Raw genomic sequence first — 19,161 nt, 5'->3', positions numbered from 1 at the left:
CAGAGACTTCCTTATACAACATGAGACCTCTATCCAAGCCTCAATCAGATACTACCTTTCCTGCCTTGAGCTGGCCTCTTGCCAGGTCTGCACACAATGGCCACTGGGTATCTAAGAGGCTACCGTGGCTATTCTCCTGCCTTGCTTGCAAGTGTGTCTTATTTTTCCCTCACTATCGCTGATCCAATGCCTGGATTTTCTAAACATAGCTACAATCGGCTCAGCATTCCTGCCTATTCTGCCTTTTATTGATCCAAAGGCTTTTGAGACTAGAATGATCTTAATTTATAACATATGAAGATTACAGATTAATCTTTTTTTGACCCTTACAAGTTTTTTGTTTTGTTTTGTTTTGTTTTTGCCAGTTATATATTTATAGAAAGATAATCCCCTGGCTTTAAATAGATATGTACATATGAATATGAACAAACTTAAAAAAAATACAAACTCTTGGATCATAAGGGGTTGCTGGAAGCCCCCTATTCTTCCCCCTCACCCAGGGGCAGAGGGCGTGAGTCTGCTTTTTAATAATTATTAATTTTGGCCATCCCCAAAGCAACAAGCCTGTAGCTGGGTGATTACCCACAGGTGAAAGTCAGTGGATGGAAGAATTTAGAGTTCTCACTCTCAACTCTATACATCTATAATTTGGGCTACATGCTTTTTTGTTCTGGTCTTTTAACTAGTCTATTGGGATAAGGGAGCAGGGGGATTCACTGTTGAAATGGGACAACAAATAATATAGACTTAGTTTAACAAGGGGGAAAAAGTGTCATCTGCTTTCAAAGCAAAAGACAGGACAAAGGCATACAGACCCCAGGGAAATACCCAGTTCCCACACTGCTATGGGGTGTATTGTCCAGCCCAGGTCCAGGCCCTAGGTTCTTTGCTCTAGCCACCTCCTGTTTCTTTGGTATTGTCAGAAGACAAGATTCAGTTCCTGGGTGCTGAGGGAGGAGGGAAAGTGGTTCAGGAGCTTCCTAGAAGTACTGAGTGAACAATTTGAGCTTCAAATTTTCCCTTTGTTAAATATTTAAAAACAAACAAATCAGACTCCATCCTGTGCTGTACATAGCCCTTTGGATCCCTGACATTGATTTGAGGAAAGAAGATAAGGAATGACAGCATTGGAAAGGCCTCCTTACTTTCTTCCAGTGCTTCTGTTTGGCTTCTCCCTTGGGGACTGTGCTGTTAGGCTTGAAGGCAGCAGTGGCCCCAGGGCCAGGCTCAGGAGCTGCAAAGAAGTTCTCATTGGACATTTGGCCTGGTGGTACTTGAAAGATCCAGCTCAAGAAATCCTGAAGGCCAGCAGGAGGGGCATCTGGGGTGGCTCTCTGACACCCACTGGCACCTGGGATCCAAGAACCCAATGAGATGTGATAGGGGACTCTATGGGTATCTGCGGAGAGTCCCACATGCAGGCATCCAGCCCACTCTGTAACATCATACACTTTCCATCCAGCAGTGCAAAGTAGATAATCCTCAGGCCTAACATGCTTGAGTCTGCCCAAAAGTCTCCAAACTCTGTAGGATACAGCCTATTACACTCAGCACAGTATCTGGCACTCGTAGATTCCTGGTTCATTTCAAACCTCCTATGCTTTCCCTGACATCAGCTGCATATCATAGTATTCATTTCCTCTTTGAGGTCATCTTGTAGCTTGGACAGAATCTCATTCACTGATTGGCTCAGCTCATTCTCTGCCATTCATTTCAACTCTTATTCTTTTCACCTTTCAGAGTTGCTGACAATGTTCTAGGCTGCCCGCAAAACTTTGAGAGCCTCCTCAGCCTGGGGATGATGATTTTTGTCAGGATGACCCATCACTGCTGGCTGCCTATAGGCCTTCTTCAGTTCAACATCTGATGAAAATGAAAGGGTTTAGTTCATCCTTGGAATGAACTAAAGGTTCATCCTCAGGAACCCCAGCCATAATCAAGAGTCAAGTCATTTCCTCTACCTGTACCCACTAGCTACAGGTACATTCCCCTGCCTGTTGGTCCTCTGTTTGATCCAAGGCAACTCCAGCCAACCCCAGTGAACAATTCTTCCCAGCTTCTGCCATAGCCTGCTATCTCTCAGCAAAGTCAGGCAACGCTGCAAAGCAGGAGAATCCAGACAAGATAAGAACCAGTTGCCTTACCCCTCCAGCCTTTTCGGTCACCCAGTCCCACCAGAGACCACCAGCCCAATTGTGAAAAGCCCAACAAGAGGGCCAGAGCCAGGAGCAGCAAAGCACCCAGAAGCCTAAGAAAACGGGTGACCAGCCCTGCCCCATAGCAAAACCCTGGCTCAGAAATTGGAAAATCACCAGTCATCCAGCCCAGACTCCCACCCAGTCTCAAAAAAGGTCCATATCACTGCCTTTCAACTGCCTGCATGCATAGATGAGATGGCCACAAGTTTCCACATATTCTCCCATCAATACCAGTAGTTCAGTCAACCACCAGAAATCTGCTTGTCCAAGCTGACATAGTTCTTCTGCTCCCCACAGTTCCAGTCCTTTGTGCCTATCTGCCTGACTTTGTTTCTGGCCCAGCTGATGTCGCTCAGGGGACTGGAGATCCCTGTGTCCACCCTCTTGAGTATCCTCCTTGGTTGGAAAGCAGTGCTGCTGTCTCTTTCCAAAAGGTAGTGGTTTCTTTCCAAAAGGCACACATGGAAAATCACTGGGGAACTTAAGAGGTTCCTCTTCCAACTCTTCATTTCCCAAGGCTGCAGAAGTACAGTGGTGGCAAAAGTTGCTAGAAGGGCTATCTCCTCCCTCAGAATAAGGCCCTTCAAGGATTCCAGTGGTTCCCTGGCAGTTGCAAGTAGGTGGGATGGAAAGAAAAGAAGGGTTCCCATCCTCCTGGTATCCAACTTCATTCTCTCTTGGGAATTCCTGGTCCACTCCTGACTCTTCTGAAGATGCCTCACTCTGATAAGGATCTTCTCCATCCCTGGGGGGTCCTGGACCCCTTGGAGGGCCATGGCTTGGATCTGACCTGTGAGCTGGATTTGGGGGCTGGGTGTATCTAGGATCAGAGTGCTCAGTGAGGCAATGGGTACCATAAAGAGCTGTCAGGGAGGGATGCAAGACGGCAGATTAGGAGAGACAGAGTGAAATTCCCCTTCGTGAAAAACAGATAAAAGACAGAAAGTGCCCCAGAATAGCAGTTCCAGGGTTCCACTGGCTGGGTAGGGACTTCTACACCCATAGTGACTGTGTACTTGGAGAAAACGAGAGACTGTGTTTGGAGACATGTAAGTATTCCTTTGGTCCGGAAAGCTGCTGGGGAGTCGCAGTCTAGCATGGTGGGGAGAAACCGAGAGACTGTTTGGAGGCTAGTTAGGGGAAGACCCGGAAACCCGCTGGGAAAACAGCAGCTACAGTAGCAGTTGAATGCGGTTGGGAGTACCTTCCATGCCCCAGTGATATTTGGTGTAGGTGATAACCATTCATGCATCCACAGCTAAGAACCCCTGAGCCAGGGAGGGGCTGCTGCAGCAGGCAGATGATTACTGAAGTGGGTAGTTTCCATGCCCTGAGCAGCCATTCTTGCAGTGGGCTGGGAGACACCCCTTCACAGCACTGTGGCTGAGAGCTTCCTTGAGGGAATTTGGGATTTGGCCAGCTTGTCATGGTGCACACTCCCTCCTCCATGGAAGCCTGCAGTGTGCAAGGCCTAGAGGCAGGGGTGCCACACAGAAGTGCCAGGAACTCTGTACCAATCCTAGTGGCTTGTGAGCCCACAGCAGAGAGGGATTGTGGGGAATCTGAGCTGAAGGGTTAGGCTAGTTCAGCAGCCCCAGAGTATTCCAGCTGCAGCCCCAGGAATGGCTGGGAGTACTGGGTCTTAGAGCCATCTCTCTGCCAATCTGCACAGGGCATGCCACCCTCCCACAGGGCTGACAGTCCCCACTGCACACAGAAAATTGGTGCACTGATTGGATGCCCACATGATCTGGACCTCCACTCAGAGAATATACGAAGTTAGGGAGAACTGGCTTGAAGGTAAGAGGTGGCTTGGGAGTGCCATCTGCTGGTAGGTCATGGAAACTACACTCCACCAACTAGCTCTGTCAAATTACAGATAATTGTTTAAATAAGCCTGCATATCCTAAAAGAGCCCTATCAAGATAAGCAAATGCCAAAAGGCCAAAAACAACAGAAACTTTTAAATCATATGAAGAAACCAGAAGATATGTAAAATCCAAATGCCCAAATTAAAAAACCAGGGGAGACACAGAACTTGGAGACATTATTAAAAGAAATAATCACAAACACCAATACCATGGCTCAGGAAATAAAGGACATCAAGAAGCCCCTAGAAGAGCATAAAGAAGAATTTGCAAAAGTAAATAAAAAAAGAGGATCTTAGGAAATAAAAGAAAGTGTTGATCAAATTAAAGAGATACTTGATACACTGCACCGATTAGAAGAAGTAGAGGAATGAATAAGTGAACTTGAAGAAAGTGTGTTGGAAAGTGAAACCACAAAAGAATGAATGGTGAAAAAAATTGAAAAATTAGAAATGGATCTCAGGGATATGATGGACAACATGAAGCGCACGAATATAGGAATCATTGGTGTTCCAGAAAGGGAAAAAAAGGGTAAAGGACTAGGAAGACTATTCAAAGACATTGTTGGGGAAAACTTCCCAACCCTTCTAAATGACTTAAATATGCAAATCATAGATTCCCAATGAACTCCAAACAGAATAAATCCAAATAAACCCACTCTGAGACATATTCTGATCAGATTGTCAAATGCTGAAGAGAAGGAGCAAGTTTGAAAGCAGCAAGAGAGAAGCAATTCACCACATACAGGGGAAACAACCCAAGAATAAGTAGTGACTACTCAGCAGCCACCATGGAGGTGAGAAGGCAGTGGTATGACATATTTAAAATTCTGAAAGAGAAAAATTGCCAACCAAGAATTCTTTATCCAGCAAAGATCTCCTTCAAATTTGAGGGAAAGCTTAAAATCTTCACCGACAAACAAATGCTGAGAGAATTTGCTAACAAGAGACTGGCCTTCAAGAAATATTAAAGGGAGCCCTACCAGCAGAGGAAAAAAAAGAAAGGCGAGAGAGAGATGGAGAAGGGTTCAGAAGTAAAGAGTTTTAGTAAGGGTATGTTAAAGGAAATAGAGAGGGAAAAAATACATCTGACAAATAAAAAGCAAAGGAAATGGATGGTTGATTCAAGAACTGCCGTCACAGTAATAACACTGACAGTGAATGGATTAAACTCCCCAATTAAAAGATATAGATTGGCAGAATGGATTAAAATATATGAACCATCAATATGTTGCTTACAAGAGACTCATCTTAGACACAGAGACACAAAGAAATTGAAAGCAAAAGGATGGAAAAAATATTCCATGCAAGCTACAGCCCAAAGAAAGCAGGAGTAGCAATACTAACCTCTGATAAAATAGACTTTAAATGCAAGGACATCATAAGATACAAAGAAGGATGCTATATACTAATAAAAGGGACAATTCAACAAGAAGAAATAACAATCATAAATGTCTATGCATCCAATCAAGGTGCCCCAAAGTACATGAGACAAACATTGGCAAAACTGAAGGAAGCAATAGTCGTTTCCACAATAATTGTGGGAGACTTCAATATATCACTGTCTCCTACAGATAGATCAATCAGACAGAGGACCAATAAGGAAACTGAAAACCTAAACAATGTGATAAATGAATTTGACTTAGCAGGCATATATAGAGAATTACATCCCAAATCACCAGGATACACATTCTTCTCTAGCACTCATGGAACTTTCTCCAGAATAGACCATATACTGGGCCATTAAACAAGCCTCAATAAATTTAAAGAGATTGAAATTATTCAAAGCACATTCTCTCTGATCACAATGGAATACACAACTAGAAGTCAATAATCATCAAAGATTTAGAACATTCACAAACATCTGGAGGTTAAACAACACGCTCCTAAACAATCAGTGAGTTAAAGAATAAATAGCAAGAGAAATTGCTAAAAATCTAGAGACAAATGAAAATGAGAGCACAACATATGAAAACTTATGGGATGCAGTGAAGGTGGTATTGAGAGGGAAATTTATAGCTCTAAATGCATACATTAAAAAGGAAGAAAGAGCTAAAATCAAAGAACTAATGGAACAACTGAAGATGCTAGAAAATGAACAGCAAACTAATCCTAAACCAAGTAGAAGAAAAGAAATAACAAGGATTAAATCAGAAATAAATGACATAGAGTATATAAAAAAAATAGAATAAATAAAACCAAAAGTTGGTTGTTTGAGAAGATCAACAAGATTGACAAGCCCTTAGCTAAGCTGACAAAATAAAAAAGAGAGAAGACTCAAATAAAAATAATAATAAATGAGAGAGGGGCATTATTGCAGATCCCAAAGAAATTAAAAAATTGTAAGAGGATACTATGAACAACTGTATGCCAACAAATTATATAATGTAGAGTAAATGGACAATTTCCTGGAAACACGTGAACAATCTAGACTGACCAGAGAAGAAATAGAAGACTGCAACACACCAATGACAAGCAAAGAGATCCAATCAGTCATCAAAAGTCTTCCCACGAATAAATGCCCAGGGCCAGATGGCTTCATAGGGGAATCCTACCAAACTTTCCAAAAAGAACTGACACCATTCCTACTCAAACTCTTTCAAAAAAATTGAAGAAAATGGAACACTACATAACTCATTTTATGAAGCCAACATCATGCTTCATACCAAAACTGGGTAAAGATGCTACAAGAAAGGAAAACTACAGGCCAGTCTCCCTCATGAATATAGACAGAAAAATTCTCAACAAAATACTTGCAAATCAAATTCAAAAACACATTAAAAAAATCATACACCATGACCAAGTGGGGTTCATTCCAGGCATGCAAGGATGGTTCAACATAAGAAAACTGATCAATGTAATACACCACATTAACAAATCAAAAGGGAAAAATCAAATGATCATCTCAATAGTTGCTGAAAAAGCATTTGACAAAATCCCTTTTTTTGATAAAAACACTTCAAATGGTAGGAATTGAAGGAAATTTCCTCAATATGATAAAGGGCATATATGAAAAACCCACAGCCAGCATAGTACTCAATGGCAAGAGTCTGAAAGCCTTCCCTCTAAGATCACGAATGAGACAAGGATGCACACTGTCACCACTGTTATTCAACATTGTGCTAGAAGTGCTAGCCAGTGCAATCCAGCAAGCCAAAGAAATAGAAGGCATCCAAATTGGAAAGGAAAAAGTAAAACTGTCACTATTTGCAGATGATATGAACTTATTTCTGGAAAACCATGAGAAATCAATGGCACAGCTACTTGAGCTAATAAACAAATTTAGCATATTAGCAGGGTACAAGATTAATGCACGTAAGTCACTAATGTTCCTATACGCTGGAAATGACCTAACTGAACACACACTTAAGAAAAAGATTCCATTCTCAAAGCAACTAAAAATATCAAGTACCTAGGAATAAACTTAACCAAGGATGTAAAAGATCTATACATAGAAAATTACACAACTTTACTGAAAATAATAAAAGCGGGCCTAAACAGATGGAAAGCTATTCTGTGTTCATGGATAGGAAGGCCAAATGTTGTTAAGATATCAATTCTACTGAAATTGATCTATATATTCCATGTAATTCCAATCAAAATTCTAACAACCCACTTTGCAGACTTGAAAAAGCTAGTTATCAAATTTATTTGGAAGGGAAAGATGCCCTGAATCACTAAAAACATTCTAAAAAAAAGAAAAACAAAGTGGGAAGATTTTCACTTCTTGACTTTGAAGCTCACTATAAAGCCACCAAACAGCATGGTGTTGGCACAAAGACAGACATATTGATCAGTGGAATCAAATTGAGAATTAGGAAATAGACCCCCAGATGTATGGTTGACTGATCTTTTATAAGGCCCCCAAAACCACTGAACTGGGACATAGCAGTCTCTTCAACAAATGGGGCTGGGAGAACTGGATATCCATATCCAAAAGAATGAAAGAAGATCCCTGCCTCACACTCTACACAAAAATTAACTCAAAGTGGATCAATGACCTCAATATAAGAGACAATACCATAAAGCTCCTAGAAAATAATATAGGGAAACATCTTCAAGACCTTGTATTAGGAGGTCGCTTCTTAGACCATACACCCAAAGCACAAGCAATGAAAGAAAAAATAGATAAATGGGAACTCCTCAAGATTAAAAGCTTTTGTACCTCAAAAGAATTTGTCAAAAAGGTGAAGAGGCAGCCAACTCATTGGGAAAAAATATTTGGAAACCATGTATCTGATAAAAGACTGACCTACAACTCAATGACAACAGTACAAACAACCCAATTATAAAATGGGCAAAAGATATGAAAAAACATTTCTCTGAAGAGGTAATATAAATGGCTAAAAAACACATGAAAAAATATTCCTCTTCACTAGCTATTAGGGAGATGCAAATCAAGACCACAATGAGATAGCATCTCACACCAATTACAATGGCTGCCATTAAACAAACAGGGAACTACAAATGCTGGAGAGGATGTGGAGAAATTGGAACTTTTATTCATTGTTGGTGGGACTGTATAATGGTACAGCCACTCTGGAGGACAGTCTGGCATTTCCTTAGAAAACCAGATATCAAGTTATCCTTCAATCCAGCAATTTCACTTCCTGGTATATAGCCTGAAGATCTGAAAGCAGTGACATAAACAGATATTTGCACACCAAGTTTATAGCAGCATTATTCACAATTGCCAAGATGGAAACAATCCAAATGTCCTTCAATATATGAGTTGATAAACAAATAGGGTATATACCCATGATGGAATACTAAGCGACAGTAAGAAGGAACGAGGTCGTGAAACATATGACAACATGAATGAACCTTGAAGACATAATGCTGAGTGAAATAAGTCAGCACAAAAAGAGAGAGATTGTATGTTACCTCTAATGCGAACTCTGTGAAAAATGTAAAATAAATGTTTTATATATTGTAGAATTTAGGAGACGTAATGATAGCGAGCAACCAGTGAAGGGGGAATGATAATCTAATAAGAACAGATAAGTTATGGAGGGTAATGTTAATGTTATGGGAATGCTAAGGAAAGAGTATGGTTTGTTAATTTTGGGGGGATATGGTAGGACCATGTTGGAAACAATGTAGTTATTTTAGGTTATTTGTTTTTCTTATTCCTTTGTTTTGTTTTGTTTGAAATGTTTCTTTATTTGTTTGTTTTTAATTTTTCGATAAATTTACAAGAAAAAATTACAAGAAAAAGAAAGAAAGAAAGAGTGTCCCCGCTGAGTCCCTGAGTCCTGAGAATGAAAGTATTTCAGGGTCTACGGATGATCCCAAAATCCTGAAGGAAGCACCACCACCATGGTGGGCTCCACAAAATGCTCTTCCTCTGGGGTGCTTCTGGGTTATGACCCTTGAGTTTTCTGATGCCAAAGAGTGGTAACTCCTCCCCGTTTGGGCAGCTGGGCCTGGGGCCAAGGGCCCTTACAAGTTTTTTACAGTTTGAAGTTTACACCATAGAAGACATAGCTGCATGGCTGGTCCACCAGTTCCAGTTGTACTCCTGTCATACATAGAGTGAGGGTAGGCTTGAGAGTCCCGGCAGGCTCGAGAGTCCAGATAGTGCTGTATCCTCATTTCAAAGCCCTGGAAACCTCTTAACTCTCATCAGTGTTATTATTCAGAGAGTACCACTGTGGCCACAGAGTGGCTTACTCTAGCCTTTGGAGATTGAGTTTATAACTTTCCTTGACAACAAAACAGAATAGAGATAGGAAGCCCCGGGGGACAATTTCTTTAGCTCTAGTAAGAACCCATGGTTCACAGAGATACCTTTGACCAGTTGGACTTGGACCTTCATTGCTATGGCTGCTGTTGCTAAGTTATAGTGAAAGAAAATTGCCAACTGTGTAGATAGCTGGGTGAGGTCAGATCATTCAACCCTGAGCCAAGGGGCATTTGTGAGCACAAAGGTGTATATGTGTGAAATCAGTTATACTCCATTTCTAGAGAAGAACAAAGCCACATCTTTTCCAAGCTTCTAATTGTTTAGATAGGTGTATCTTTTTGTTCTATTGAAAGAGTGTTCTGTATTTTCTTTGTGGCTGAGTCAGAAAGGTTTGGACCAGGACACCTGTAAGCCACACCTAATAACTCACACCTGTTTTATTCAGTGTTCTGCAGGAAGAGTCTGAAGGTACTCAACAGAGGCTTTATCTGATCAGGCTGACATCTGCAGATTCAATCCCCTTCAGATCTTATATTTTTTTGAAGTTTTAAAGGTGTCCAGCATAATTCTTGGCACATGCTAAGTGGTTAATACATTTTTTGAAGTAATGGATGAATGAAGTCAATGGAAAGTCTCTTTTAAAAAGTGAATGGAGAAAATGCTTAGCTGGGGAGTAAGTTTGAAGAATCAAGTTATCATTTTATGAAGGAGGACTGGGAATGAAGTAGGTCCAGCAAAAAGGTGCGACTGTGTTTTGGTTTCAAAACAACTACAGTTGCTTGGGGACTGATAAGGATTCTGCCTGAGCTTGATTTCATCTGTCTGTCCCAACATCGGCTCTGAAGACCTAGTAGTGGGAGCAAATCCACCCAGATGTGCTGTCTATCCAGTTCTTTGGGTTATTTCAGAACAGGCCCAGTAGTCAAGGCTTGGTTCACAAAGCATATTCTCTCTTGACCAGAGAGCTGAAAAAGCCCTTTAAGGTCTTTCATTATATCTCTTCAGGGCACAAGAAGGCAGGACATATAACAATGGTTAGACAGTGGCACCAATATTTTCTAGCTGTGGTAAGTATTACTTTTAGCTGTCCAGCAAGCTTTTCCAGCCCTCTTCTTTGGGTAACAAAATCTACTTCTCTGGTCATAGACCACAAAACTCAGCCTTGGCCTGTTCTATTATTCCATCTCCCTGGCAACAGTGATTGGTCCATAGGGAGCATGTGATAAAAGCAGAGCTAATAAGAATCCTTCTTGGCTTAATCTATAGACTTGGGGACAGAAGCCCTCTCTCTTTTGACTGCAGGTTCTTATCTGAGATAATGTAAGCTTGGGACTGCTGGCTACCATCTTTCCTGCAATGCAGAGAGAGCCTTACAGCTTTAGGAGAGAATGAAACCACACCAGTGAAAGAGTACTGAAAAATTCAAATGCCTAGCACTTAGTAGGTACCTAGAAAATATTAGTTTTCCTTCATCATTAGCCTTGTAAACTCAGACCTAAGTAAAAAATTTTGTTCTTTAGTTGTTTGCATGAGAAATGGTCATGGGCCTCTACTTTACCTACAGTCTATTTTTTCTTCTCCCCAGCCAGGGAGCTAAGAGGGTCTGAGAAAACGTTGGCAGAGTAAGAGGCTAGAAGAGGAATTTCACAGAACTGAGGACACGGAGATAAACAAAATGGATACAGTCTCTGTCTTCAAGGAGTTGGTACTTGTTTTGGTTTGCTAAAGCTCATGAAATGTGATATACCAGAAATGGACTGGCTTTGAACAATGGGGATTTATTAGCTTACAAGTTTACAATTCTAAGGCCATGAAAATGTCCCATTTAAGGCATCAATACCTTCTCTGAAGACAGGCTGCCGGCATTTGGAACACCTCTGTCACATGGGAAGACACATGGCAATGTCTGCTTGTCTTTCTCTCCCAGCTTTTGTTGCTTCAACTTCTGGCTTTTCCACCTGTGACTTTTTCTCTAAACTTCTTTGGGGCTTTTTGTGTAAGCTTCTCTTAATTTCATCTTTTTCCTTCTGTATGTGTTTTATCCTTTTATAAAGGACTCCAGTAAGAGGATTAAGGTCCACCCTGGGGCATGCCTCAACTGAAATAACCTAATGAAAAAATCCCTCCCACAATAAATATGCACCCACAGGAATATATAGAAAGAATATGATTCTTTTGGGGGTACATACAGCCTCCAAACTATCACAGTACTTTAGGGTAGGGGAAATAAACACAAGTGCAGATGATAACAACACAATATGCCAAATTCAGTGACAGAATCATGCACTGGAGGCTGTAGGTGGGTTGGGTGAAACCTCATGGAAAGATGCAGGGCTGGGGAATGAAACTTCATTCTATATAACTGCATGCTGCATCCACAGAATTAGTACAGTCAGTTCTCTATGAGGCTTATGGTCTTGGTAACTTGTAAGTGTGCCACCACTTTGGTGCAATACTGCTGCAGTGTTGACTTCTGCTAACAGGGACACTTGATCTTTCTCTCCAAATACCGATGTTCCAGAAGACAGAGCTGGGAGGCCTTGACAGCCCAGAACATCTCTCCATATATAGCGATGGCTCTTAGGGAAGAGGAGAAGACAGGAAGAACTGCTGCTGGGGCAGGGAGGAGACAGCAGTGGCTGGAAGGCAGGTATGTATAGCCTGGAAGAAATGCAGACATGTGCCTATCAGCTCCAAGAGGCCCATCCATCCCTTTGTCTTATCAGAAAGCCTGCCTCCTGGAGGGGAGAGGACACAGTCTTCAGTGAGGAGCTGGGAAGCAACCATGCATGGCTCTGCCCTGGTCTTAAGAAGTGCCAGTTCATAAACATCTGCGAAATTGCTCAATTTCTTTGATTATCGTCAAAGACATGCAAATTCAAGTGATGAGACACCACTTTTCCCTTTCAAATTAGCAAAATGTCAGAGCCTCAATTTCCTCAGTTAGGAGATTGCAAGCAGGCAGGAGCTCCCAGTTACTGAAGGGGAAAGTGTAGATTGATGTCCTTTCTGGAAAGCAATTGGCCTTAAATACTCATACCATTTGACCTAATGATTTCACTTCTACCTGTTAATTCCAAGAACAGAAATGGACAAATGGAGACCATAGTAGACATCTTTTGGGATATCTTCCCAGCTCACAAGTACCCTCCTTTGAAAACAGTGGGACCGATTCACACCACCAGCCTCATTACTCCGGCCTCAGAAGTGGGACCCTGAGTCACTGACCACTGTTGACTGGACCAGGGGTATACACCTGACCAAACAGAGTCATTGTATTGTCTTTCTCACCTAGGAATTGTGGTTTAGTTTGGGCTGATCTCTTAAATGGAAGGAGTATAAAAATTCAGGAAATGGTTCAGGCTTATTATCTTCCAGATGGATTCAAGAGCAGAGGAAGCCAGTCTGCAAAGAGAGGTGTGGAGAGAAGCAGAAAGAAGAGATAGACAAACTATTCTCCAGGGCATTCCATTCCACATTCTAGTCACTTTCTGCATTCCTTTTTCTGTATTTTGTGGAACACTCCAGTATCCTTGAAATAAGTTATATATTTTTTTTCCATAAGCTAACATGGGAGGGTTTAAATTACATGTGTCTAAAAGTTTATCATAGTTTTACATATAATAAGTGAATGACTAAGTAAATAATTGTACATTATTTGTATAGTGGGTTATGGAACTGCCATTAAAAATGTTTTAGAGGACTATTTAATGACATACAAAATGCTCAAAGTATAATGAGAAGTAAAAATATCAGGATATACAATTTTCTATGCATAGAAAAAAGTTTGCAAACACACAAAACTTTTAGGTATAGTTACTCTGGGGTGCTTTCATTTTTTACTTCATATACTAGTTTTATTTGAATTTATGCATGGAACATTACTAATATAATTAATGTTATACTAGAGGCATTTTCAGTGTTGATATATACTTGGCATCATTTTACTGGTTTCATAATTTTCCATTGTAAGAGAGTATCATAATTTAATAAGCCAATCCTCACTATTAGGTTTTTAATAATTTTCACTACTTAATCAATGCTGTGAAAAAAAAAATCTTTACTGTATAAAGCTTTTTTCCACAGTTTGGATTATCTGTTTAAGGCCTTTTTTCATGAATAATTTGGCCATGATGCTTCCACTGCCATCTGAAACATAAGTGAGTGCCTATGTCTAGCATATTGCCTCAATAGCCATCTTATTTGCTGATCAAATAGAAAAGAAAAATAGCACACATCCTTGTTTTACTTTGCTGCTTTTTGGCTCACTAGTAAGTTAGAATATTTTTATGTTTAACTCTTTTGATTTCATCTTTTATGAATTACCTGTTTTCTGTCCTCTGCTTTTTTATTCATTGAAAACTTTGTGATTCTCTTTTTGACTTATATAGAATCATTCTGTGACAGAGGTCAGATCTGGTGTTTAAAACCTTGTGAAGTACGTATAGAGAAGAATCAATAGCAGTCAGGCCAAAAGTCACTGTTTATGAAAATTTAGTTCAATCAGTTCAACCACCAGACCTAGACCTTCTTTGCTTTTTTTTTTTTTCCCTACAAGAAACAAGAAACCTTGAAGTCTTTCTGGACTTCTCTTTCTTTAATTGCTCCCTCTCCCAAGCCAGTCAGTCACCTCTGGATTGTTGCCATAATCATCATTCCTTGAATTTCTCTTTTCCTCTCTAACCCTGGTACCACTACCCTAATTCAGCCTTGTAGTGAACATCTATTGTTTTGTTTATCACATCCTCCTTCTCGTGGAATCTGCCTCTCCTCCAACTCTACCATATGGTTCCTGTTTGAGATTGCATGTCCATGTTTGATCTTGCCTACCAGTCTATGGTTGATTGATCTGGGGGCAGACACTTATCTAGCCCAAGTTGGGCCAATGAGTTTCTTCTCATTTCTTTATTTAGGACCAAGAGATTAACCTAACTCTCTTGGTCCTAAAACTGTACATGTTTAATGCAAAACCCAGAAAATGTTGTTGGCTATATTTTTCTGCCATGTTGATGGAGCAATAGAGAGAGATGAGTTAGAGCAAGAAAAGAGAATTAATCCACAAAGGACAGTAGAGTAATGCAATGAAGAGAGAGGATGTATAGTGCTCCAGTTTAGTTTGTATGAGCTGTATTTCTTTAAGATCTTTCAGATGTCTCTGTATCAATTGGGGATTTGATCAGTTCCAAGTAATTAACACGTCTCAACCACAAGGGAATTATTTTCTCTTCCATAAAAAAATTCTTGGTGCTAAACATTCCAGGGTTAGTGCAGCAGTTCTGGGTTCCAGGTTGCCGTAAAAACCTCTGGCTCTTCTGTCTACCTGGTGTGAGGCAAGATAGTGATTGTATAAATCTACCTTCTTAGCAAGAAGAATGAGTTTATTTTCTTAGCAAGAAGAGAGGGAAAGGACAAAGGACAAGAGGCTGAAGGACAAAAGGCTGAAGGAGTAAGTATGTTAGCAAACTATCCCAGGAAGCCTAACTCTAAAATTTCCTTTTATTCTCTCATTGGTCAAAACTGGGTCAAATGGCCACCCCTAACTGCAGACCACCTCAACCATCACTCTAGAAAGATTAGAATTTTTAGCTACTATGCACATTGCTCTCCAATACAAAACTGGGGTTCTCTTAGTATATTGGGTAGGCAACTACCAGTGTCCTCCATGTTCACTTTTGTTTATGTGGTTAGGTTTTGATCACTTCCAACCAAATGAGTCTTGACTAATTAGCTATTCATTAGCTCTCTCCTTGATTACTACAGTGGGGTCCCCATTAGTCTCCTTAATACTGAGTCCTACCTTGCTTCAAATTATTATTCAAATGCAGCCAGCCTTTCCAAAACAAATCTCTAAGTCTGGATGTTCCAGCCTAATTCAGAGTTCAGCAAACTTTGTTTTTAAAGGGCCAGATAGTAAATATTTTAGGATTTGTGGGCCAAAAGGCTAAATTAAGAATATTATGTAGTTATTTATATAACAACAGATAAAACAAATTTTCACATTTTTGTTGACAAAATTCAAAATATAACAAAATTTGATTATATTTTGCAATGTAGTTCTACTAATGAGGAGAATGGGATTCTTTTTATTTTTTGGAGGGATGACATTTTGCTTTATTGGAGGTTCAAAGTTAGTGTTGTCTATCAAAAGTTGGATTGCAAATGTTCATCTGTGAAAACCTGAGCTCACAGGTGTTACAGAAACAGGAAACAGGCCAGATTTGGCCTGTGGGCCATATTTTACCAATTTACGGCCCAATACTTGAAGTTTGTACCTGGAAGCTTGCTATTCAAAGGTTTTCCAAGATCTGGTTACAACTTACTACTTTTCTATCTATACTTCTCAATACTTTCCTTCATATACTGCTCCAGCCAAACTAAAATACTTTCCATTCTCTATAAATCCACTCCTTTGTTCACGCTGTTCCTTCCATCGTTTCTCAATATCAAAATAGTTCAAGGTTCTGATCCAGTGGTACCTCCTTCTCAAAGCTCTTCCTGAATCTCCAGCTGGAATTGATCTCTCCTTCCTTTGAATTTTCATAGAACACCTGTACATGTTTTACTTTTTATACTAGACTCTGAGATACTTGAGGACGAGTACCATGTCTGACTCATTTTTGTATCTCTTTCAGTATGTATCATGAGCAGACATTCAACAGATATTTGTTGGAACTCATGATGAAATACTGACGTAGAATGATTCAATTAGAGGAGGTAGTCACCATCTGGGACTCTACAGAAAATTTGTGTGGAAAATCTCCTAATTCTCTATAACAGGAATTCTTTGGTCTCAGTGCTATACTCCTTTGTCCTTTGATGGGTGATTAAGTGGCATCAATACTCATGGTCTACACTTGCTACTTAGATTAATGTATCTGTCAGGGTCCAGTCAGGAAAACAGAGCCCAAGCCAGGTAGTTTAATGGAGGGATTTTAGTACAGGGAACTAGGTCCATATGAGTTGGAAGCCAAACAGGAGGTAGGGAAGCAACTCAGGACCAGCAACAGCAGGAAGCCACCTGTAAGCCACCTCTAAGGCTGAAGAATCAAAGGAGGAGGTGGAATTAACAAGGACTATGAACTTGACCACTCAGTGGGAACTGAAACCACAGAGGGAAGGACTGCCCAGCAGGAGCTAAGCAGGGAGGAAGGGACTCTGTGGAAACTGCAACCATGGAAAAGACACAGCCAATGCTAGAGATGCTGCCTGAAGCAGAGATCCTCCAATATCCTGATGTTAACCAAAAGTAACTAGGTTAGGGAGCTTGAGAAATGTAGTTCGCATAAGCCAATTCCCTGCAATATAGAGCAGAATAGAGGAAGGGCAAGAAATGGATCTGAGACTAGAACAATTAATAATGGCCAAAGTTTATAAAGTTGTTCCCCAGGACCTTTAAAATTCTAACCTCAAAATTATAAAACTTAGTAACAGAAATAAAAGTGTCAGGGCCAAATGGATTTTCTTATCTTGTCATTCATTGATTGCTAAAATATATGTCACATTTTAATTTGCTTCATTTTTTGACTATGCTTTATTATAATAGCTTTTTTTTTCCTTGTGGAGTTAAAAACATCTGTTTTCTTCATCATATCAATAAGATCTTTCATCTTCGTAAACATATTATCATTTAAGTGGAATTCATCCCATTTTAATTCTTGACTTCTTGTTTTATTTTGGAGTAATAGCTTTTTAGAACTACTGTACAGCTAAAGCTTGGTATTTATTTTGACTGTACTCATATTATTTCAATTGTTTCTTCCCATATACTTCTTTCTTCTTTGGAATCTTTTATATATATATATATATATTTGCTGGAATACACACTAGTATTCAGTTATATATATATTTTCAAGAAGAACACATGGAAGGTAAAGTTTCTGAATTATCACATATCTGGAAATATAACTTTGATGTTTGATAAGTTTGATGTTAGTCAGAGCTTGTTTTCTGAGGAAAATATGTAATTAAAATGGGGAAAGGGTTCACTAACAAGACTTCCCCTACCCAAATACCCAAACAAGGAGCAATTAGGTCTAGGACATTAATTCTCCTAGATAAATTCTTTCACTTATTCTCAAGATATATTTAGAAGTAACTGTAAGGATGCTAATGGCTGCTTATAGATAGAAAAGATGCCAAGCAGTGCAGCTGTTCTGTAAACTTGCTCCATTTAAGTATCTTAATCTCGACTTCTTTCTCAGATGCTCTCTGCTTCTACTAACTCCAGTTTAGAAATTCTCAGTCCCAGGAAGTCTATTTTTGCCTCCATTTTACTCTCTTCTGTGCATATTTTCTGGACATGTGACTTTCTGAGCTCCAGTTTATTCATCAATATGATCCTATCTGTATAAAAATGTTTTATTATTTTATTATGTTGTATTGGATACCATATTTGTCAGGATAGACTAGACTATGTTGTGATAGAACAGTTAATTCTAAAATCTTAGTGGTTTACAAAAAATAAAGGCTTATTTCTTTCACACTTTCCTGAAGCCAGTCTGACTATACAGATTAGCTGTCCTCCATGTGATGACTCAACAACCCAGGCTCTTTCGTTTTGGCTCTGCCATCCCAAGATGAGTTTCTACAGTCATAGCTGCATGGCAAACCTACCTTCCGTCTTCTACATTTTTGTTTGGAAATTACATACCTTGGTTGCTTTCATAGCCCATTGGCCAGTCCTAGTCATATGGTGCCACCTAACTTCAAGGAAGACTGGGAAGTGTGAGAGCACATGGATGTTGGTAAGCAGTAAATGTGTTTTGCAAAACTACATGCAAAATCACTGACAAATTTATCACCCAACTGAATAACTAGAACATTGGCAGTCATTGATCCTGTCTACTTTTGGTCATCTAGAAATTTGACAAAATCTGGATTTATTTATTTGCAAATTCAATTGGATTTTTCAAAGGAGAAGTTGTAAAAAGATGTGTTCAGTTTATTAAACTTAAGGCCTCTTCTTGACTTACATTTGACTTACATTTACAAAAAATAAAAACCACAAAAAACAAAACAAAAACAAAACAAAAACCAGTGCTGGATGAAGAATGGGTTAGAGGCCAAAAGTAGAAATAGGGAGTCCAATTAGAAGGTTATTTCAGAATTTCAAGTGAGAGATGTTAGTGGTCTGGAATAGGAGGTAGCAAAAGAGATGAGAAGTGGACAGATTGTGTTTCTCTACGGATAGAGGACTTGGTGATTGACCACATGCAGGGGATAAGGGAATCAATGGTATCAAAGATGAATCCCAGGTTTCTGGTTCAAGCAACTGGTAGCTGGAAGTGCCATTTGTCAGATGAAAGCTAAATGAAAAAGTGTATCAGGAAAGAGGAATGGACTGATTCCAGGGTTGAGGCAGGGAACATACAAGCTAATGCTTTGACATCCTGTTTTCCGGAAAGCAAATA

The 19,161-nt window shown here is 39.8% G+C and overlaps 1 pseudogene; it reads right to left on the bottom strand.

Annotated features, from left to right (window-relative positions):
- Positions 1 to 1,141: 1,141 nt before the first annotated feature.
- Positions 1,142 to 3,442, bottom strand: LOC119514088 (annotated as a pseudogene).
- Positions 3,443 to 19,161: the final 15,719 nt, after the last annotated feature.

This window comes from Choloepus didactylus, chromosome 2 (assembly GCF_015220235.1).
Source record: "Choloepus didactylus isolate mChoDid1 chromosome 2, mChoDid1.pri, whole genome shotgun sequence".
In the NCBI taxonomy this organism is placed as follows: Eukaryota; Metazoa; Chordata; class Mammalia; order Pilosa; family Megalonychidae; genus Choloepus; species Choloepus didactylus.
The sequence above is the reverse complement of the archived record's forward strand: the minus strand, read 5'-3'. Positions and strand labels throughout refer to the sequence as shown.